The sequence below is a fragment of the Pyrus communis genome, chromosome 8 (genome assembly GCF_963583255.1).
Source record: "Pyrus communis chromosome 8, drPyrComm1.1, whole genome shotgun sequence".
Taxonomy (NCBI): domain Eukaryota; kingdom Viridiplantae; phylum Streptophyta; class Magnoliopsida; order Rosales; family Rosaceae; genus Pyrus; species Pyrus communis.
This window is the reverse complement of record NC_084810.1, coordinates 26,856,502-26,879,197: the sequence shown is the minus strand read 5'-3', so window position 1 is coordinate 26,879,197 and position 22,696 is coordinate 26,856,502. Positions and strand designations below refer to the sequence as shown.

Genomic DNA, 22,696 nt, shown 5'->3' with positions numbered 1-22,696 from the left:
TTCTTCCATTCTAGTTGGTATTTTAATGGTTTCCATTTGCTGAACAAGTGCACAGTATCTCGATGAGAGTCGATAAGTGGAGACATAGTTTGCAATGGAGTAACACACCTTCCTTTCTAGAGAGTACCTATCTGGTGGTTTTCCTCAATTCTGTCGAGGAGGTAACACATAAAGTGGTTCAATAATTTTCGAGTGAGTACTTACCTCGAGAATATTTGTTGAAGTATGAGGGAGTTTGTTACTATCTACTAACTCACTGGAACTATTACTCGAATTTGGGGCAGTTATCACCCTTGAAGGCCCACTCGGACCAACAACACAATTTCTATTTGGCCCACTTGGATTGGCAGCTGCAGACGGGCAGACAGCAACAACAACGTCATAATTTGGGTTGTAGATAGCAGCGTCAACATGCGACCTATCATTTTTTTCACTGGGTACAACATGCGTCCCACTTGGGCAAACATCAGACAGTCCTAGCCCATTCTCTCTGCCATGGTCAGCACACCCATTAGGGCAGTCATAGTCAGCTTCATCTGGGCCAGTTTGGCCAGTAGCATCTGGGCCGATTTGATCTAAAGGCCTATTTGGGCTATTTACAAAAACAGTAGGCATAATATCAAACTAGCCATAACCTTCACCTGAGGTTGTCTCCCCCTGAGGAGTATGGCTGGGAGGAAAAAATAATTCGTTTTCAGAGAAGGTAACATCCATGGTGACGTGCGAGTGGATGGATGATAACATCTGTAGCCTTTTTGTTGAGGATTAAAGCCGATGAACACACACTGCACATCACATGGATCAAGCTTGCTTCTTTGATTTTTTGTGAAGATGAACATATACCACACAACCAAAAACCCGGGGTTCGAGATAAAGAGTGAAAGGGAGCAAAACATGATCAGCAAGCATGGCTAAATGGGTTCTAAAAGAGAGAACATGTGATGGCATTCGGTTCATGATATAAATAGCATAAGTGACTGCATCAGGCCAATATGTCTTAGGAGCACATCTACCAATAAGAAGGGCAGGGTAATCTCAAGGATGTGCCAATTTTTTCATTCGGCAACTCTATTTTGTTGTGGGGTCTGAGGACACATAGTTTCATGAAGAACTTTTCCGTAAAAAACTGAGAAAGATCCTGATTAAGATACTCATCACTGTTGTCTGATTGAAGTACTTTAACAAGTGAATACTGAGTATAGACCATGTGAGACGTCACCCACATCACTTTTATTTTTCATGAGGTACAACCAAGTCATCCTAGTGCAATCATTAACAAATGTTACAAACCAATGCACAACATGCTGAGTAGCAATCGGAGATGGCCCCCATACATCAGAATGAATTAACTCAAACGGAATTGTTCTTTTATTCAAACTTGGAGAATAAGAAGCTCGATGACTTTTAGCTAATGTGCAAACATCACATTTTAACGAGGACTCTAGAATATTATTAAATAATGATGGAAGGAATTTTCGCAAATAACCAAAGGAGGCATGACCTAGCCGACAATGCCACAACTGAACAGTCTTCAATTTTCCATTTCCACAACCTTGAACTTGATGAACACGCCCCTATGCAACATCATCAACATAGTACAACCCTCTCCTCTTAGTACCACACCCAATGATTTCTTGAGTCTGAATATCTTGAAGTAAACAAAAAGACGGAAACATTTGCACAACACAATTTAATTGCTCAGTAACTTGTCCCACAGATAATAAGTGGCTAGAAAGTGTGGGAACAAGTAAGCAGTTGTGTAAGGAGAGAGTAGGAGTGAGTGTTATCGAACCCGCCCTTGTAACTTGGGCAACACCTCCATTAGCAGTGACAATACTATCCCGTCGTGGTGGTGTTGTAGAGCTAAATAAAGTATGATCATAAGTCATATGATCAATGGTTCCGGAGTCAATAATCCAGCCTCTATCAAAATCAACAGATACCATTAAAACAATGCCTGTGTTACCTGGATCATTGGATTTCTCTTGGGACGACATAAAGTTTAATAGGGATAGCTGCTGGCCCAAATTATCTATGTCCAAATCGGTGTCCAAGTTGCCTGCTGATGGGCTCGGTGAGCCCACATGAATGTTGTAACTGTTGACGTCGGCGCATGGCCCAGAACCTGCGATGTGCTTTCTGCACGCTGGCCTATTTCACCTTGGGCTTTAAACCCAGATAGCCCATCCCGCTGACATGGACATTTGTAAGGCTTGCTAGAGATAAGTGATCCCACAGTAGGAAAATAAACTTGTTCAACCATGGAAGCGGCTTTGTTTAATTTTTTTTGTTCTGGATTGAGATTACACGTGAAGGTTTCTTGCTTTGAAACCTTGGGCTTGAATGTAGTCATTGGTTGCAAATGGCTATTAGGCAGCCACCAATTAAATCCCAAGTCGGCAGTGAATGAATCTGACGGTTTAGAGGAAGAGATAGATCGAAACTTACTCTGATACCAAGATAAAACTAATTTTAGGGTTTCAATATTCTTCTCTATATTTATCTCATAGGAGGCAACACACACACACACACACACACACACACACACACACACACACACACACGCGCGAGCGCGCGCGCGCACGCACACACACACATACTCAATCCTTGTACTAGAAGGAATATTAAAGAGATAAAAGGAGAGTTATACCCAAACTAGGAAACACAATTACATTCCTATTGTATTATTGTTGACTCAAGCCAACACCATCTATCGAGTGTAAAGCATAAACAGATTAAACACCTTAATTGACTTCCTTACATGACAATGAGCAGGCCATAACGGATGTGATCGAAGGTATGAACGATTATAACCTCAACAACTGCATCATCACCATCAACAAGGCTCGGTCTGGCAGAAACGGTGGTGGCTGTGGTAGAGGAACCTACAACTATGAAGAGTGGTAGTGGCTATAAGAGAGAGAGAGAGAAGGGAGTAACACATGAAGGAGATATAAGTGTGAAAAGACTTTACCACTTTAAAGGATATTTTCGTAACTTACACTTCATAGAAAAAAAGACAATGATGTCATCTTCTACATGTATTAACTTTTATCTCTCCTTGTAATGTTTAAAAAATGTTGTCTCACCATATAATTAAGTATTAAAAATATATTTAAGGTGTAATTTTTCCAAAGATTTAAGCCCAACATGACTCGCCATCATTATTATTATTGATATTATTAATGTGGAGTTTTATCACAAAAACCTCAATGAATTTTTTATTATATTTCTGTGTTGCAGTTACACACACCCAACACCCCAAATCTACAATCATGGATTTCCTTTTATTTTTTATCCTATAATATCTCCAACAGTTTTGTTTAAATTTATGCTAGTTTTGTGGGTGAACAATATTGAAAAAGTAATTTTGCTAGGTTTTTTAACTTTTCATCTTCAACAAAACTTTCTATTCCAAAAACTTTGAACATTTTATTATTAATCATTTCCAAAAAAAAAAACAGTTGAAATTGAAACAGTGGTGGAAATGTGTTGAGCCTTTGCATGACGGTGTGGGTTCAAACTCTGTAATGGTTAATCTAACAAAATCTAGTTTTTGACCGAAAAAAAAAAAAAAAAAAACTCACGGATCCACCCTTGAATTTTATTAATTATTTAACATTTGGGAATTGAACAATGACTCTATAGAGTTAAAAATCAACTGTTGCTATTATATGGGGTCCTTTATAAGAGAGGTTCTTGGATAGGAAAACCGGATTAGGGTTGCTGTGTGAGAGAAGGAGGGACTAAAGTGGGGTAGAGTTAGCATGACAAATCAAAGAGGATGGGATATGTGGCGTGTTTTGTATGGGTATGCACGAGCACGTGGTGTGGTTGCCAGACCCTAAAATTTCTCTCTTTGTAGAGTCTCTTGGAGATGCAGCCTTATGTGTTTCATTTCATTAAACAAAAAAAATACTACTATTACCACATTTTTCATATATATCAACTCTCTAATAAAAATGTGATCAATATGTGTTAGTGAACTCTAACTTTATTAAAAATGTGATAAATGTAACATATTACTCATCATTACCATTCCAATTTTGACATTGGGATGCTTAGAAACGTCATGATGTTTATGGACAAAGAACAGTGGACACAAGTACTTTCACTAAAACAAATATATAAAAGTAACAAATTAATTAACTAGAATAGATGAAACATAGCATTAATAGTGAGAGGCTGCAGATAACTAAACTCCAAACATAAGGATTTTCTCCTCTCCTATTTCTATCTCCTTCTCTCTTCTCTTTACACACTTCAGTTTTTGTCTTTTTTATTTATTTATTTTTATTTTTATTATATATATATATATATATATATATAAATTCAAAACAAGATGTTGGCATGACTTAATCGTAATTGTTTAAGTATGAGAGGAGATGAGAGAATTCTACTCCAAAACAAAAACAGTTGACATTGAAACTTACCACAAATATGGGATCCCTATTTTGAGGAATAAATCTAGTTATTCTATTTATAGTCGGTATATAGTCACCAGTACTGCAGGGCACTAGTCTATATATATAAAATATGAGAGTTCTTTCACGTCACACAATACTATCGGTGCATGCTTGATCATCAACAGTACTAGTACCACCTCGGCATGATTCTACGGCAGTATCAATGGCGGTGTTAGAAATTGAATTCTTTGGGGTAGGGTATTTATGACCATGAGGTTTGTAATATTTATTGAAGTGAATATTACAGAGAGCTACAAGTAGGAAGGCGGCAACGTAGATAGAACAGGCAGCCCATTTGAACCACAAAGGAAATGGGACGGTGATGGATATGAAGAAGGCTGTGACTCCAAAGAAGAGGCCAAAATGATGGGAAATCCTAGCAATTGATATTCCAGCGGGACAGTAGTTGAAGTGAATGAACTTGCTTACCAAAATGCAAGTGAAGGCAAGTAAGACTGAGAGTCCAAAGAAGTAAAAGATTACAGGGAGATGAAGCTGGCTGGAGGGAATTTGGAAGGGGAGAAGTGCTAGTCCAATCGCCGCTGTCAAGCAAAACATGACGATTGTCTTTGCCCAATCTAAGTTGTTGTTGTGGTACTTATAGTTAGTAACTATCGTACCATCTGGAGCTTGTTGCCTTGCAGCTTCTAGGTCATGATCACAATCGTGATCGCGATCAACGGGACTAATTATTAGAAGTTTGAGCAGTTGGGTTGTCTTTGCAATAAGTGCAAGGAGAAAAGGCTTTAAGTACTGCTCACAAGCAGTATTAACAACACAATTCATTTTATTCTGCACAAAGGTAGGTAGAGATGGAGATATATAGGGAGGCAGAGATGGTTGGTAAGGAGAATGGTTTGAGAGATGTTGATTTATATATAATATAAGGAGGGAAGAATGAAAAAATATCAAATGCCATTACAGTCGGGTCGGTCGAATACAAAGTCTTTTCTCCTATGTAGTTTGAGTCAATGAGAAAGGTTTGAGATGGTGATTTATATATAATATAAGCGAGGGAAGAATGAGAGATATCAATTGCCATTAGAGTCGGGTCGGTCGACTACCAAAAGCTTTTTTCTCCTATGTACTTATATCTATGCACTTAATCAACGGTGACACTGACATAAGTGCTTAATCAAAGGTCGACTGCAAAAAGAAATAATTGACAGTCCCTCTCTGAATCCTGGGAACGAGCCGTACAAGAGTGCTGTTATGAATTGGGGAAGTTTCTCGAACAATAAAATGAGTTTTCCTTTATCTGAGTGATAGTCTAATCTAACTTTGTTCTAATATATATAATTTTAGGGTAAATTAGTATTTGTTGTGGCCTATTCTCGAGTGCGGCAAAGTTGAGAGAGGATTGAAAAATATTAGATGTGTGTATTTTCCATTGTATGTGCATTTATTTATAGTAAATCATGAGGAGAGAGAAATTTGCTCTCTAAAAAAGTAAACCATTTACCAAGGATTTATACAAGCATACTTGTACTATAATTTATATCCTAGCACTACCCCTTGAGTGTGTAAATACTTAGTTGATGAAATCATCAGTATAATGAGCGAATACGAGTCTCAAAACAAACCGAAAGAAATGAATAAAAGCTAAAATTCACAAAAGCTCGCTATGGTAAAAACCCATTGTAGGATAAAACTCATAGTCTAAGGAGAAACGTGAGAACTTGCATCAAGTCAAAACTAAATGTCTTCGAGATGATAGTAGGAGACACAATAGTATTACCAGTCCAGAATATGTGTCTCGTTAAAACCTGGTCAAGTAGCAAAAATCAAGAGGAAAAATAATTATAATCGTAAGGAAAAAGAGTACATTAAGATCAAGTAAGTATACTCTTGGATACTCCCCCTGAGTTTGACAAACTTCCAAATGAGAACTATTGAAATCAGACAATTTCTGGAAGATAGACTTCAACAGTGACTTTGTGAAGGTCGGCAGGTTGTCTTGAGGTCATATTTACTTGACTTCAAAATGCTCTTCCTGCCGATGTTAGAAGAAATTTTTTGGCTTAATATGTTTGGTCTTTTTCTTAATCTGGTCGTCACAAGCAGCATTATCTTCATAGGTTGTTGTAGGACGTCAACGACGAAAGAAAGACTACATGTGCTTTGAATATGCTCAACAACATCTCTCAGTCAAAAGCATTCATGCGTAGCTTTGTGTAGGGCGAGAATTTTAGCATGGTTTGAAGAAGTCGCAACTAAAGTCTACGTGGTTGACCTCCAAGACATTGGCGATGTTTCCAACAGTAAAGACATAACCCATTTGAAAACGTGCCTTGTATGGGTCATATAAGTAATCTGCATTAGCATAACAAAAAAGTCGAGAATAAACTCGAGAACCTAGGGGGCGGCGACACTCGATGATGTTTACAGATGCAATAAACTCAAATTCAAAGTACCCGTATGGTAAAGAATGATGTCTTTAACACCATTTCAATGTTTGGATGTAGGCGTGTTGCTATATCTTACGAAAAGATAAACATAGCTGCGTGCATAATTGAATAGCCCCAAACAGATTCCGAAAGTTTGGTGCGCATGACCAAGGAGTATTAACTACACAATTCATTTTATTCCGCACAAAGGTTGATAGAGATGGAGAGATACAAGGACTCTGACTATCAGACTTAGTGCGGCTTGGGAGGTCCATACATTTTTTTCACGGGAGGGAACTTCCTGGAAATTCAATATGAAAGTTGGAAGTAGAAGGAAGGAAATTTATAGTTAATCCCATTAATCTATTATAGCTAGCAACATTTGTTTACGCGTTCGTGGATGTGATTGCCATTGATATAGGATTGAATAAATATTAAGCAAAACAATAAGAGATAATGTATAAAAGATGAATAAGGTCATGTTTGTTAAATCTCTCTGAGTATTATGGTTTAGTGATATTTTTCTTAATTTGTAAGTGAAAGGTCTTATATTCGATTTTTGACAAAAGTGAAATTTAACCATATTATTATGATAAACCCATTTTATGAATTAATAAAAATTTCTCTATTCCTATAATGCCCCTTTAATTTTTCTTAATGACTTCATCTACCCCTATAAAAAACCCTAGCCTAGTCCGTGAATTTTTGCACAGCCTCACATCCATATCTCTTTGAGCTCTTTGGAGGTACGAACTCAAGTTTTGGATTTTATGGTTTTCTTACTAAAGAATTCATTTTTCTTGTTAGTGTGCTATTTTTTCCCTTTAGTGGTGATATTTATTTAAATTGCAGATCAATAAAAAATATAAAAATCTGCATAGAAAAGGAATTAGCCGTGACATGGAAGAGAAGCTAGATAAGATGTTTATGAATACCACCGTCACTGGTGATTATGCTTGAGCTGTTGGGCATCCTCATCTGGTGTACTTTCATTTGAAGATAATTATAAATCTGAAGTGAATGATAACATTCAAGTCGAAAGTAGTGATTCTGACGATGCTATCCCACTCAAATACACTCAAATTAATGAAAAATGTTTGGAAAGAAAGAAAAAAAGAACTCAACAATCTGATACACAAGTTAAAAAAGAGAGCAAGCAAAAAGGAGTTGCTACAAAGAAAGGGCAAGTGGGAGGTGCTGCAAACTAGGTTTCCACGACAGATTGACCGAATGGTTGATGTAATGGAGACTAGTAATACGTCAATTTCAAACATAAGGGTGAAAGTTCACAAGTGTACGATCACATTAGCATTCCTCAAAATTAAAAAACCGGTGACAATGACCTAAACTTGTACCTACTTAAGAGGTTTGAGTACAAAAGCAAATTCAGAGTCCCTCTTTTATATTATGGGGCCCTTTCTCGATCAAGAAAAGAGTTTTCCAATCTAGTATCATCATATGTAGTTGAATACTTGAAAAATATAATTTCAACCACTAACATGAATTTATGATGACACTTGGTGTACTAGGTTGAATTTCTGACATACTAAAAAATCTTTTCTTTTTAACTATGCTATTATAAATTTAAATCGTGTCAATCAATGATATATGACACATATAGCCTACATGTAAAATTGGTGGTTGAACTCGGGTTAAAGAGGGAAAATAACTTAAAGGGCCAGGTCCTGTTATGTTGCGCCCAAATAGGAGAGATAGAGAGAAGGGATGTGATATCCACACATCCTTTTTTACTTTTCACACCCTTCTAATTTTCGGCCATTAGATCAGATGAAATGAAGAAGATCAATGGATATAAATTAACAAGGGGTGTGTGAGAAGTAAAAAAATGTATGTGGATAGCACACCCCTTGAAAGAAGAAAGGGTTTCTCCATAGTCCATAGCAATAGCAATGCCAACAAAAGCACACATGCCACCGCACAAGGTGTGCAAAAGGTGCCATTGCACAGGGTGTGCAAAAGGTAAAAGTGCCACCGCACAGGGCTTTACATTCTAAAGTGTCCTCAAATTTTCATTACATGTACATAGATACACATAATATATATTAAAATGTGCAATAATACTAATTATAATTTCAGTGCCAGTGGTGTAGGACTTGTACCTTTTGGTGGATGTGCAGGTTCGAATCTTTGTGGTTTACCTCTAACGGTAGGAAACACTCCTTTGCCCAATCAAACTTATTTTTGATGAGCTAACTTGCAATATTTTAATTTTATAGATAACAAAATTGAAAAATAAAAAATAATAAAGAAAATACTTCACTGAAAAAGTTGAATTGCAAAAAGTTACATTGGTCCCATTAAAACTGTTTCTTTAAAAAATTGTACATATTAATGAATAATGCGTATCGATAAATGGTAGACGACGCAAATGGAAAATGCATATACATCGAAAGAGGGCATGGTGTAGGGTAGCAGCGGTTAATGATGTCACTAGTTATGTCTCTCCTGTTTTTTGGGTCATACACCATTGATGTCTCTAAGAATCATCTTTTTATAAGAAATGGCATAAATTTCATTCAATAAAACCACGAAAAGCTTACTCCGCCCAAGACAAGGAGATGTCATCCTCAAATAGATCGCAGATTACAATACAATGTTCATCTAATCAAATACAATCACCCCTTGTTGACCATAAAAGTTACAAAGCGTATGTGGTGTGCATGCCGAGTAACTATGTTCTTCTTGTGAGTGCGGACGTGCCAACTAGCGACCAAGCTCGGCCGAGCGAGTAGAATAGATGTGATGATGGTGCCGAATGCATTGACTTCTGCAGCCTGAGCGACTATGACCGTTGAAGGGACACCTCTCGGCCTAAGATTTAGGAAGATTACAAAAACCTAAAAGTAGGAAGGTGACGATGTAGATGGAAAAAGGCAGCACATCTAAACCAAAAAGGAAATGGGATAGTGATTGATATGAAGAAGGCGGTGATTCCAAAGAAAAGACAAATTATGAAAAAACTAGGGAATCAGTATTCCGACAAGACGGTAACTGAAGTGAACAAACTTGCTTACCAAGATACAAGTAAAGGCAAGCAAGAATGCGAATCCAAGAAAATAAAAGGTTTTAGGGAGCGTGGAGTCATGAAATTGGACGGGAATGAGTGGTAGTTCAATTGCAGTCGTGAAGCAAAACACCACCATTATTTTTGTCCAATCTAAGTAGTTATTGTTGCCGTGTTTACAGTAGTGATATTTTTTTTTTTTTTTTAAATTTGTAGAGACGGATTAGACGAGACTAACTCTTCATCATCAGTCGTATATAAGGCACCAACCTGTCCTGAAAGAGAAAGGATTGTTGCACCCAAAATACCCCCGCCTGTCCCCCTCAACTAGATTATATTAATATTATGAAGAGGAAAGGAAAAGCTACATAAGTGGGGTGACTAAGTTAATACATGCTAGAAATAATTGACAAAAAGGATAAGTTCTAGTTTAAGAATTCTTTAGCTTCAATCACCTGAAATTGTTTTTCCATAATTTTGCTACTCATATTTCACTGCCTATATCCACCTTCTCATCAACAACTTGCTCCTCATGACCTCAAACAGAAGAATGGAAGTCCGACACAATCTCTTCTAGACGCTCCAGCAAAATCAAGTACCAAGTCCCACCACATAAAATTACTATTCATTGCACCAAAATTAGCAAAAGCATCCGCCAAACAATTTTGTTCCATAGAGATTTAACGATGAATGAACAATCAGTGATATTTCTCTTTATTTATAAGTGAAAGGTCTTACGTTTAGCTCCTATTATTGATGAGTTTGATACTAAATTAGGGGGAGCGACTTCATGTCTCCCTATCATAATTCATTAATAATGTTTTTGAAATACAATTAAAAAGTTAAGTATAAAGTTTCTATGTACTTTAAAATCCCTATTGCAAACATAAAATTTTTTCTGCACGGGGAAGGACGGAGGAGAGACTAGGTGGACTTAGATACGATGAATTGATGTGGAAAAATGACCAATATAATGAACCAATTTGGAACGTTCGTTGTGGAATATAAACTTAGAATAATGCTATTTATATCACATATTATTAACAGTCGTGTTGACCACTCTTAATCAATAAATGTGGTCTATAATAGCACAGATTCAGAAACTCATAGTGAAGTTTGAACTTACATATTTGATTGATGTTGTCTAGGGGCTTGTTTGCTTACAAGCTTGTTGCCTAGGGGTTTGGTTGTTTGGGCTCATCTTTGTTATACTAAATTTGGTTGGGCTTCGAATTTTATTGGGTTTACTTAGTTGTGCGAGCCCATAGTGAGCTCGGAGTAGATTGTAATTTTCTGCGATATTCTCTTTTTGTTGCAAAAATTCAAATTTACAAATTTATATTGAGGAAAAAAAAAATTCAGATTTCAACAAGTGGAGAAAGATCACTTTAGTTTGAATAGTTTTTGAATTTGAACCAGAGGCAGCTCAAGCATGCACTCACTACCTTCATGTTCATACGACAAACATAGCAGATAACCCACAGGCATGCACTCACTGCAAACATAGCAGATAACCCAAGAGTAATCTCACCCAAATTTATCTCTCACACACAAATTGACTCTCACCAAATTACTAAACGAATGAGCAATGAATTTACCACACACTCATGACTTCAAACGGTGATCTCCACCCAAAACTGTAACATCCCACATCGTCCAGGGGAGTGATCCTTAAATGTATATTCCCATCCTTACCTAGCACGAGGCCTTTTGGGAGCTCACTGGCTTCGGGTTCCGTAGGAACTCCGAAGTTAAGCGAGAAGGGGGCTAGAGCAATCCCATGATGGGTGATCCACTGGGAAGTTGCTCGTGAGTTCCCAAAAACAAAACCGTGAGGGAATGGTAAGCCCAAAGCGGACAATATCGTGCTACGGTAGTGGAGTCGGGCCCGGGAAGTGGTCCCGCCCAGGCCGGGATGTGACAAATTGGTATCAGGGGGCTAGAGCAATCCCATGATGGGTGACCCACTGGGAAGTTGCTCGTGAGTTCCCAAAAACAAAACCGTGAGGGAATGGTAAGCCTAAAGCGGACAATATCGTGCTACGGTAGTGGAGTTGGGCCCGGGAAGTGGTCCCGCCCAGGCCGGGATGTGACAAATTGGTATCAGAGTCTAACCCTGGTCGCGTGTGTGCCGACGAGGACGTCGGGCCCCTAAGGGGGGTGGATTGTAACATCCCACATCGCCCAGGGGAGTGATCCTTAAATGTATATTCTCATCCTTACCTAGCACGAGGCCTTTTGGGAGCTCACTGGCTTCGGGTTCCGTAGGAACTCCGAAGTTAAGCGAGAAGGGGGCTAGAGCAATCCTATGATGGGTGACCTACTGGGAAGTTGCTCGTGAGTTCCCAAAAACAAAACCGTGAGGGAATGGTAAGCCCAAAGCGGACAATATCGTGCTACGGTAGTGGAGTCGGGCCCGAGAAGTGGTCCCGCCCGGGCCGGGATGTGACAAAAACTCAATGAGAGAACTTTCTAAACTAATGGTGTTGGCACACAAAATAAACTAACCCTAAGATCCTATTTATAGGCATAGGACTTAGGTTACAATGAGAATCCGAATCCTAATTAGAAGTAAATCCAAATCTTAATCAAATAGGTAATTAACAAAAAGGGAAAATTAGGTTCACATCCTTCTTTTTGTTACTCCATTGATTAAAATCCTATTCATTTTGAATTTTTGATCAAGGTCCTTGGGTATTAATAACATCATTAATTATTTGAATAATAAAATATTTTTATTTTTAAATATATTCCTTTAGTGTTAGAAATGTTACAATTAGTATATTTATATTTATGGTTAAATTTTTCATCATATATTTTTATTTTTAGTTTGTACCTATTTTTAATTTGTACCCATATATTAAGTTTTATTTGTGTTTGTACCCATGTGTATACCATCACGTGACATTGTATATTTAATCAATGATAGAAAAATTACATATGGTATATTTATGTTTTATGCCTAAACTTTGTATCATATATTTATATTTTTAGTTTGTACTCACTTTTAATTTGCAACATTTTATTTTTTTTAATTTGTAGTATTTTCTTTTTAGTTTTATTTTGTACCCATGTAATAATTTCTTTTAGCACCTATATTTTTAAAAATTCATTTCTACTCATAATTTTTAATCTTTTATATGTACCCATTCTTCTTTATTAATGTACCACTTTGTTATATGTGAAATGTACCAATTTTTTTGTAAAATGTACCAATTTTTTTTAATACTATGGATACATTCTTTTGCCATTTATTATTTCTTATTTTTACATAGTTTTTATCCATTTATTCAATCAAAATGTTTGAATTTTTTTATTGTAACCGTTTCTAATAGTATTATAATGAGGGATTTTAAATTCATAGGATTATAAATCTCATAAAATATCAAACAATTAATGTCAAAACTATAAAAATATAAATATTAATAGTAATATAATGAGGTGTACAAAGTCAAGGGACCTTGATCAAACTTTGAATACTATTAAGGTTTTAATCAAAGAATGTTAAGGATTAGGGACCACATCCAAAGTATCACTTAACAAAATCTCTCTACCAAACAAGGAATACAACCAAGAAATCAAACCCAAACCCAAATAGGACACTAAAATGAAACAGGTAATACAAACCTAATTTATGCATCATCCAAATTTTGAGCCGTAAATCACAACAATTCCACCCCAGTGAAAAATCATCAAACTTTCAAATTAATATAAAGGGTAAAGTACAAAAAACTACCTCAACTATTAATGTCACGACACTTTCATACCTCATCTTTTAAAATTGACAATGTCATACCTCATCTTTGGAATTTGTGCCAATGTTATACCTTCCGTTAGCTTGGCTGTTTATTTCTCAGTTAAATGCTGATGTGGCTGATCTAGACCCATTTTCTTAAAAAAAATTAATAAAAATTTATTAAAAACTAAAAAAAATCATTTAACAATTTTTAAATATTAAAATAATAAAGAAAAGTAAAAAATTAAAATTAAAAAAAAAAAACCCTCACGTCCCCTTCCCCCCCCCCACCCCGGGTCTTTCTCTCTTCTCCCCCATCTTATTCTTCTTCCCTTTCCAGCACCCTTCCTGCAACCCAGAAAAAAAAAACCAATTTATCTCCCCCCCCCCCAACTCACGATTTTCCCCGACCCCTCTTCCTTTATTCCTCTTCTTGTCTTCCCTAAACCCGCACCCACCCTCACACTCACTACCTGCAACCCAAAAAAAAAAACCCAGGAAAAAACCCAGTTCGTTCGTCCCCTATCCCCCCCCCCCCCACCCAACCTGCAGAAGAAGAGAGAGAAGGAAAAAAAAAAAAAAAAAAAGGAAACCCAGTTCGTCTGTCCCCCACCCCCCCCCCCCCGGCGCACCCACCCTATTCCCTCTACACCCATTCCCCCCATTTTCTCAACGCACAGGTTCTCAACCTTCGGAATCGGCCTGGCGAAGGTTTCCCGATTCCACCTCAATGGGATTTGGGTTTTTTTTTGGGTTGCAAGTAGTGGGTGCGAGGTTGGGTGCAGAGGGTGGGGAGGTTGGGTGCGGAGAGTGGGTGCGGGGAGAAGAAGGGGTGGGGAGCGGGGAAGACAAATTGTTTTTTTTTTTTCTCTTCTTTTTTCTGGGTTGCAGTTGCAGGAAGGGGTAAGAAGAGAGAGAGAGAGAGAAAGGGGCGAACAGAGTGTTGGTTTTTTTTTTTTTTTTTTTTTTTTTTTTGTAATAATTTTTAATAGAAAATGGGCCCTGGATCAAGCCACATCAGCATTTAACTGAGAAATTCACGCCAAGCTAACAGAAGGTATAACATTGGCACAAATTCGTAAGATGAGGTATGAAAGTGTCGAGACACGAATAGTTGAGGTAGTTTTTTGTACTTTACCCTAATATAAACTTCAAATTGGGATACCAAAATACGCACACCAAATTCTTTCAAAAACTGATCTGCACCACGAATCTAGCTAAAAATCCAAAAGTCTTCAAAACTTGAAAGTTCCTCCAACACCATCTCCAACAAATTCTGTTACAGAAAACTAACAAATACAAGCCAAAGAGTCTATGCAAAGCTCGAACAATCAAACAAAAAAAGTGCGAACACTTCACCGCTCGAACATCAAACTCCACCTTGACAAATGCAGAGTGAACAAATGTTGCCTCAAAGACTACCAAATGTGATGGGTAAACAAGCTTTCCAACTTGAGCCACTACTTTGATGGAAATTTGACATCAATAACAACAAGATTGCTCCAAGTGGTCATCTTTTCCCCTTAACACTTTCAGAAGTCCTTGTTGAACTAACGCACATCTTCAGTTGCCAAATACCAAAGTCATTCCTCCAGCCAAATTCTTTAAATATCAAAATTAGCCAATGACACATAAAGGTTCATCATGAACGGAAAATAAAAGCCAAAATCGAAATGTAGGGTTCTTATACCACTTGTTGAACAAAAAAAATACAACACAATTATGAGTTTCTCCAATATAGGAGTAACTCTCTACCAACAAATGCTTTACTGATTACCAACGGATACAAGAGAACTCACAAACTAATTTTAGCTCTCAAGTATGCAAATTTAAGCCTCTCTATTTATAGCTTTACACTCAAATCGAATTGAATACAAAAAACCAAATCCAAAACAAACTCTAGGAAGTTGTACCAATGATAGCTTGCACGCAAGCTATCCCAAACCTACTCCTTTCATTTTCATATATTGATTCTTGTTTTAGTTTAGGCACATGTTGATTTTATGCCAATTCCAACAGTCCGTATGGATAAAACTCTAGCCGAAGAAGCCGCCTTTGATATCGCCAGTTGTCAGTTTGCCTTGCATTATTCCTGAGGCGCGTGTGCAGCGAACGTTGGCTAATGTATCAGCTATTCTTGGTCCTGGCGGTACTTCCATTAGAACAATGGCGGAGCGAATGTGATTATCAAAAATCATAGAGAAGCTGATCAAGGGTTGAGCTTTGGTAACAGCGACAAATGGATACGTTTCGACGTAGATTTTTCTGAAAAGTGTTCAAGCCCCTTTGGTATAGAGTATAAGTTTCACCTGGAAGATGTTGATTGCCCGGAATGGATTGTTCCCTTTCATGTTTTCAAATCATTGGCAGCAGAGTACGATATGGAGCTAGTTTTCTGTAAGAACTCCCATGAATTCGTGCACGCGAGTATATAAAAATACAAGAATATCCGGAGCTAATGCGAACCATTTGTGCATCGTGCCATGGTAACCGAGACCAAAGCACGCTATCAGAAAATGAATGGGACGCAACGTATTTGTATGTCACATTTTGATTGAGGAAGCGAGAGAAACTTGATAAGACGCATCTAAATGGTAGACGACGCAAGGGGAAGATGCATATATCGAAAGAGAGCATCGTGCAGGTTAGCAGTGATTAAAATAATGGAACACGCCAATGATGTGTCAAAGAATCATTTTCGCACCAAAAGAGAACACTGATTTTGCTGCAAAGGAGTAGCCTGCGAGGCCGGATACGAAAGCAAAAGAGCTCAGGTCACCACATTGTTTACTCTCTACGGACTCGTTTGGATATGTTACTTTATAAATTATTTTACTCACTAGTGAGTTTTGTTTGTAGCACTTTTCAGTAACGCTTCTATGAGGAAGTAGTTTGTTGTTTGGCATGCAACCAAGTATTTTGTATTGTATAGAAACATTTTGGATATTAAATATAGTATTTGGTTGTCAAATGAAAAAGCGATTTCCTTCCCCCTCACCTCTCTCTCTCTCTCTCTCTCTCTCTCTCTCTCTCTCTCTCTCTCTCTCTCTCCATTTCTCTTTCTTAGCCCTAACCATTTCTCTCTCTAGCCACCTGCATATCCATGGAGGTGGTTGGATAGGATGAGATTTGAATGGCTAGTGGGAGGCGTGCTGGTCCTCGATGGAATTGAGGTCTCTGTAATTTCGTTAATTTGCAACGAGTTAGGGTTTTTGGAGGATGAGATTTGAATGGATTTTGAGCTTCTGCGATGGTAGGGATTGAGGTTGTTCGAGAGGGTGGTGTTGACAAGCTCGGGCAGGTCGCCGAGAGGGTGGTCCCGACGAGCTCTTGGTCCGGTCGATTGCCTTGGGTTTTGAGGACGGAACCAGTCTGGGAGAGGTGGAGACAGTGCGTTGAATGGCAGTGAGGACTTTGGGGTCGGAGAGGTGGGGCATCTAGGATGGGGGCTGGTCGGAGGTATAGGCTTCGGTACGTATGTTGCAGAGGTCGGGGAGGGAAAAGGAAAAAAAAATGAAGAAGGGAAAAAAAAAAAAAAAGGGAAAAAGGAAAACCGGAGAAAAATAAGGGAAAAAGAAAAGGAAAAAAGGTTTAAGTATTAGTTCACTTGTCAATCAGTAGGTTCCACACTTGCCACGTTAGTAATTGGTAGGGAAATTCTGACAGAGAAACTAAACGGATGTCTGATATTACAATGAATTCGTAAGATGAAGTATAAAATTATAATGTTTAAAAAATAAAATATGATATTGTGGTGCAATCCAAAATTGAGGTAGTTTTAGTACAATTTAACTTATTTTTATTATTTGAGTTTTAGGCCCAGCCCATAGGATTAGGTTTCCATTTCCTTGTTGATTAGGGATTAGAGTTAGTTTATTGCAAATAGAGAGCTTTGTTATTCATTAGTTAATAAATCAGTCACGATGTAGTCTCCAAGTATAGAAGTCTCAACAATCATGTTTCTTTGTTTATTCGTTAATCAAATAATATTCGTGGTATGTAAACCGTTTGTTTTATTTTCAACTCCCTTTGTATGTGAAAATGTTTTATTTGGACTTGCAAAACAATTTTTTTATTTTCATTGCTTATAAAGAAACTACTCTCAAATTCTCAATAATAGTATAAAATATGGAGGTCACTTAGTTCTACGGTCTAATGATATTCCTCTTCACTTATAAGTGAAAAGTTTTAGGTTCGATTCTCACCAAATGCAAATTGAACCAAATTATTGCTAACTCATTGTGAGCCTAAGCCCACCTCTCATTTTAATGTAGATAATATCGTTTGTTAAAAAAAAAAAAAATACACACACATATAGATATGTAAAGCGATTTATATCATGTTTGATTACATAAATCAAAATATAAATAATAAGCATAAACCCAACGTCTGAGTTGGGCTTCAATCTCAGCCCTCACAACCCCAAAAATCCACAATCACAGATTTCCTTTTATTTTTGCTCTTTTAGCATCTCCAACAGTTTTGTTAAATTTATGCTACTTTAGTAGGTGAATAGTATTGAAAAACTACTTTAACTAATCTTTTGAACTTTTCACTTTCAATAAAACTCTATATTTAACAAATTTTAAATATTTTAATATTAATCATTTCAAAAAATAAAAAACTCAACCTACTCATTTTCTAGAACCACTTTCTTTCTTCCTTTTATTCTTGGCTCACGAGTCCACCCTTAAGTTTAATTAATTTTTTAACATTTAGAAATTGAACAGAGACTCTATAAACTTAAAGAGCAATTGAACAGGGACTCTATAAACTTAAAGAGCAATTGTTGCTATCAAGGGCAGAGTCAACATTTTTTTATGGGTGGGCTAGCTAAACCCAAAAATCAAATGATATTTTTTTGCTCCATACGTATTGTATATAAAAATTTAAGTAACTTTTGTATTTGTATATTTTAAAATTTGCTTGGCATGAACTCAATAAGTTTTGCAATTGCAATCTGCAAAAATTATAGTAAATCATCCAGTTTCACATATATTTAGATGCAACACAAGAAGAATATGGAAAACTTGATACATAGACTATCTCAATTACAACCACACAACTAGCACAAAACAAAACAATGAAAGCAGAAGTAAATGCAATCTAAAAATAATTGATTGAAAATAATATAAAGCTCACTGAATCAAAATAGAATAATCTTGAACAAAATGACATTACAATTTTCATGGTAATTTTTATATTTTTAGTTGTTCTAAATGCTCGCTAGGTTAATTTCATTAAAAAATATTTCTTCTTGCACTTTTTTGTCTATTATATTAGGTTATAAACTAAAATATATTCCCACAAACCATTCCTTAACTATAGCCCACCATAGCCTTTAGTGTGGTTCGGCAGTTGGTTGCTATTATCTAGAGCTCTTTCTAGGAGAGGTTCTTGGGAAAGGATTTGGATCCTCTTCGGAGGCCAAGGAGAGGATCCTCCTGACCAACACACGTGGGCAGTTGGATTTTCATATTATAATCTTAAAGGGACCTCTTGTTTGTAGCCGTTGGATAAAAATTCAACGGCCCACGTGTGTTGGTCAGGAGGAACCTCTCCTTGGCCTCCAGAGAGGATCCAAATCCCTTGGGAAAAAGAAACTATATTGAGGTTGATGTGAGAGAGAAGACGAGACCAAAGTGTGGTAGGGTTAACATGACAAATCAGAGTGGGTGAGGTATGTGGTGTTTTTTGTATGGGTATGCACGGACACATGGTGTCCATGAACCCGTTGCCGAAACACGCAAATTTCTCTTTTATAGAGTCTCTTGGAGATGATTTTTATGAATTTTGCTCTTTAAATTAGCTTTCTATTGGTTTTTTTATTCTCTTGAAGATGCTCTTATGTGATTCATTAAATTTTAAGAAAATTAACTGTTCCAGTTTTGACATTTGAATGGTTAAAATACGTCACAATGTTATGAACAATAAATGGTAGACACAAGTACTTACACTAAAAGAAATGTAAAGAAGTAACAAATCAATTAACTAAGATTAGATGAAAAATAGCATTAGTGAGAGGCTGCAGACAAGTAAACTCCAAACAGAACAAACAACAGTTGACATTTCAAAAACCTACGACAAATATAGAGATCCCCATTCTGGGGAATAAATCTAGCTAAACTATAAATAGTAGTTGTACATATGTAGTCACTAGTACTACAGGGCACTAGTCAGGATATGTATATACATCCTTGTTACATGAGAGTATTTTTCACGTCACACAATAATATTGGTGCATGCTTGATCATCAGTGGTACTAGCACCGCCTCGGCATGATTCTCCCGTAGGATCAATGACGGTTTTCGAAATTGGGTTCCTTGGGGTAGGGTACATATAATCATGAGGTTTGTAATATTTATTGAAGTGAAGATTACAAAGAACTACAAGTAGGAAGGCGGCGACGTAGGTAGAACATGATCACAAAGGAAATAGGACAGTGATGGATATAAAGAAGATTGTGACTCCAAAGAAAAGGCTTTGTGGAAAAGGCGGGGGCTAATATTCCGACAAGACAGTAGCTGAAGTTAATAAACTTGCTTACCAAGATACAAGTGAAGGCAAGTAAGACTGATAGTCTAAGAAAGTAAAAGATTACAAGGAGAGCGAGCTGGCCGGAGGGAATTTGGAAGGGGATAAGCACTAGTCCAATCGCCGCTGTCAAGCAAAACATATGACGATTATCTTTTTGCCCAATCTAAGTTGTTGTGGTAGTTATTAGTTCTCCCATCTGGAACTTGTTGCATTGCGGCTTCTAGGTCACGATCGCAATCGCGATCGCCGCTGTCAAGCAAAACATATGACGATTATCTTTTTGCCCAATCTAAGTTGTTGTGGTAGTTATTAGTCCTTCCATCTGGAACTTGTTGCATTGCTAGGTCATGATCGCAATCGCGATCGCCATCAACGGGACTAACTATCAGAAGTTTGAGCAGTTGTATTGTCTTTGCAATTAGTGCAAGGAGAAAAGGCTTTAAGTAGTCGCCACAAGCAGTATTAACGACACAATTCATTTTCATTTTATTCCGCACAAAGGTGTATATAATATAAGGACTCTTTCTATCAGAATTAGTGCTGCTTGGGAGGTCCATACTTTTTTTTCACGGGAGGGAACTTCCTGGAAACTCAATATGAAAGTTGGAAGTAGAAGGAAGGAAATTTATAATTAATCTATTATAGCTAGCAACATTTGCTTCCGCGTGCGTTCCTGGATGTGATTGTGAGCCACTAATATAGGAGAATGATTTATGCACATCCTTTTTAGCGTACTTCTCTTTTTTTTTTTTTTTTATCCATTGGATTGAACAAATATCAAGTAAAACATTAAGAAAATAATTAGTTTTTAACCTAAAATAGTTTTTCTTTGCTCTAACCCTTTTAAGTTAAATTTTAGCCCGAGATGATTAAATTATAATTTAGGATAATTTTTTTTTCTTTAATTAACTTTAAAAAAATAATTACGTTGACTATTCTAATTTAATTTTATGGATATTTTAACTTAAAAATATTTGAATTCCGATAAGTATTGAAAAATACTAAACCGACACTATGAAACTCATGGAACAATATGAAAGAATATGAAATACATGGAAGAAGTTTTTTTTAAATATTTTAGCCATCAGATTTACATTGAGACCGTTAAATCTTTCTTTTTATCATTAGATTTGATCATATTAGATCTTAGCCGTTAAATTCAATGAATGTATAAATATAAAACTAAAAAAAATGCACATCAATGGTAGGCCAGTCCACTAACCCATGAGGAATTATGACCTAAATTTGCCCAAAAAATGAGTTTTGGGTTAAAGCCCAACAGTTGGAGCAAGTTAGGGTGGGTTTAGAATTTAAAATTTGAGTTTTACTCCAAGTGTTGGAGTAGGAAAACAAAAATCTAATTCTAAAGGGCTAGGCCCAGAACCCAAACAATGAAATAAACCTAAATATTAATAAGGGTGTGATATCCACACACCCTATTTTACTTCTCACACACTTTGTTAATTTTCAGCTGTCAGATCGGATGAATTGAAGAAGATCAACGGACAGAAATTATCAAGGAATGTGTGAGAAGTAAAATGAGATGTGTGGATAGCACATTCCTATTAATATTTTCCAATACTTCCATCAAACTCATAACAAACTGGCTTAGACGGACAGACAGACAGATTCCACTACGCAGTCACCCATGCGGGTCTCAAACCACCAGTGGCCTAACAAAAAACGCAGGTCCTACAAACATGCAAACTTTTCTTCTCCCTTTATTCTCCTTTTTTTTTATAGCAACACAAAAAACACGGTGCAGCACGTAGGACTTCTACGGATTTGCATGACTTCCATTCTAGTGTAGCTTCTGGGTTCTTCATGTCAGCGAGTAGCCCGGGTTCAGGTCAGACAGACGGGGGCATCGCACGGATTCAGGTGAGGGGTACTGGTCCGGCAGATTGCGCAGAAAGCAGCTAGGACGGAATTCTGATACTAGTGCGGGTTGTTGCAGGCGGGGTGTGGCGTGGCGGTTTTGCAGTTCTGATCAGATCGATTCAAGCAGACGGGTCGGACTCCACGGGATCGGATCGGGGGCGAGGCAGTGGCGTGAGACGGTTTGGTATGATTCCAGACCGCGAGTGGTGGCGGGTAGGGCTTTGGGTGGTTCTTACTAAGTCCACGACGTCGAAGTCAGGCGGCAGCAGTTTCTGGGTTCAGAGGGCAAGCGATCTGCGTACAACAGCTTCTAGTTGCGGCAACAACAATGGTATTGAGCGGCCCGGCGTGGCGACTCAGATTCAGATTTTTTACAACTAATGAAACGAACGACAAATTTTACTGAACAACGAAACCAACGATCATAAAAAACAAAAAGGAAGAAACGACAGGCAAACTGATACTAAATGAGCAGATTAAATTCAAAGGATTAAATCAGCTCTAATATCAAGTTGAAAATAAAATAAACCAATTACAAACTACGAATATTATTTATAATGAATAATACAGGAACATGATTGTCGAGACAACTAAACTTAAAACTACATTATGGCCTAATGATTAGGGACGAATTTTAGACTTGTATTCTACACGACACGTCCTG

General features: G+C 37.2%; 2 pseudogenes; one reads left to right on the top strand and one right to left on the bottom strand.

Moving 5' to 3' along the window:
* The window catches only part of LOC137743256 (DNA (cytosine-5)-methyltransferase CMT3-like), a 95,774-nt pseudogene extending 90,522 nt beyond the window's left edge, over positions 1-5,252 (bottom strand).
* Positions 5,253-15,638: 10,386 nt separating this feature from the next.
* LOC137741533 (mRNA cap guanine-N7 methyltransferase 1-like) lies at positions 15,639-16,273 on the top strand (annotated as a pseudogene).
* The last annotated feature ends 6,423 nt before the right edge of the window (positions 16,274-22,696 follow it).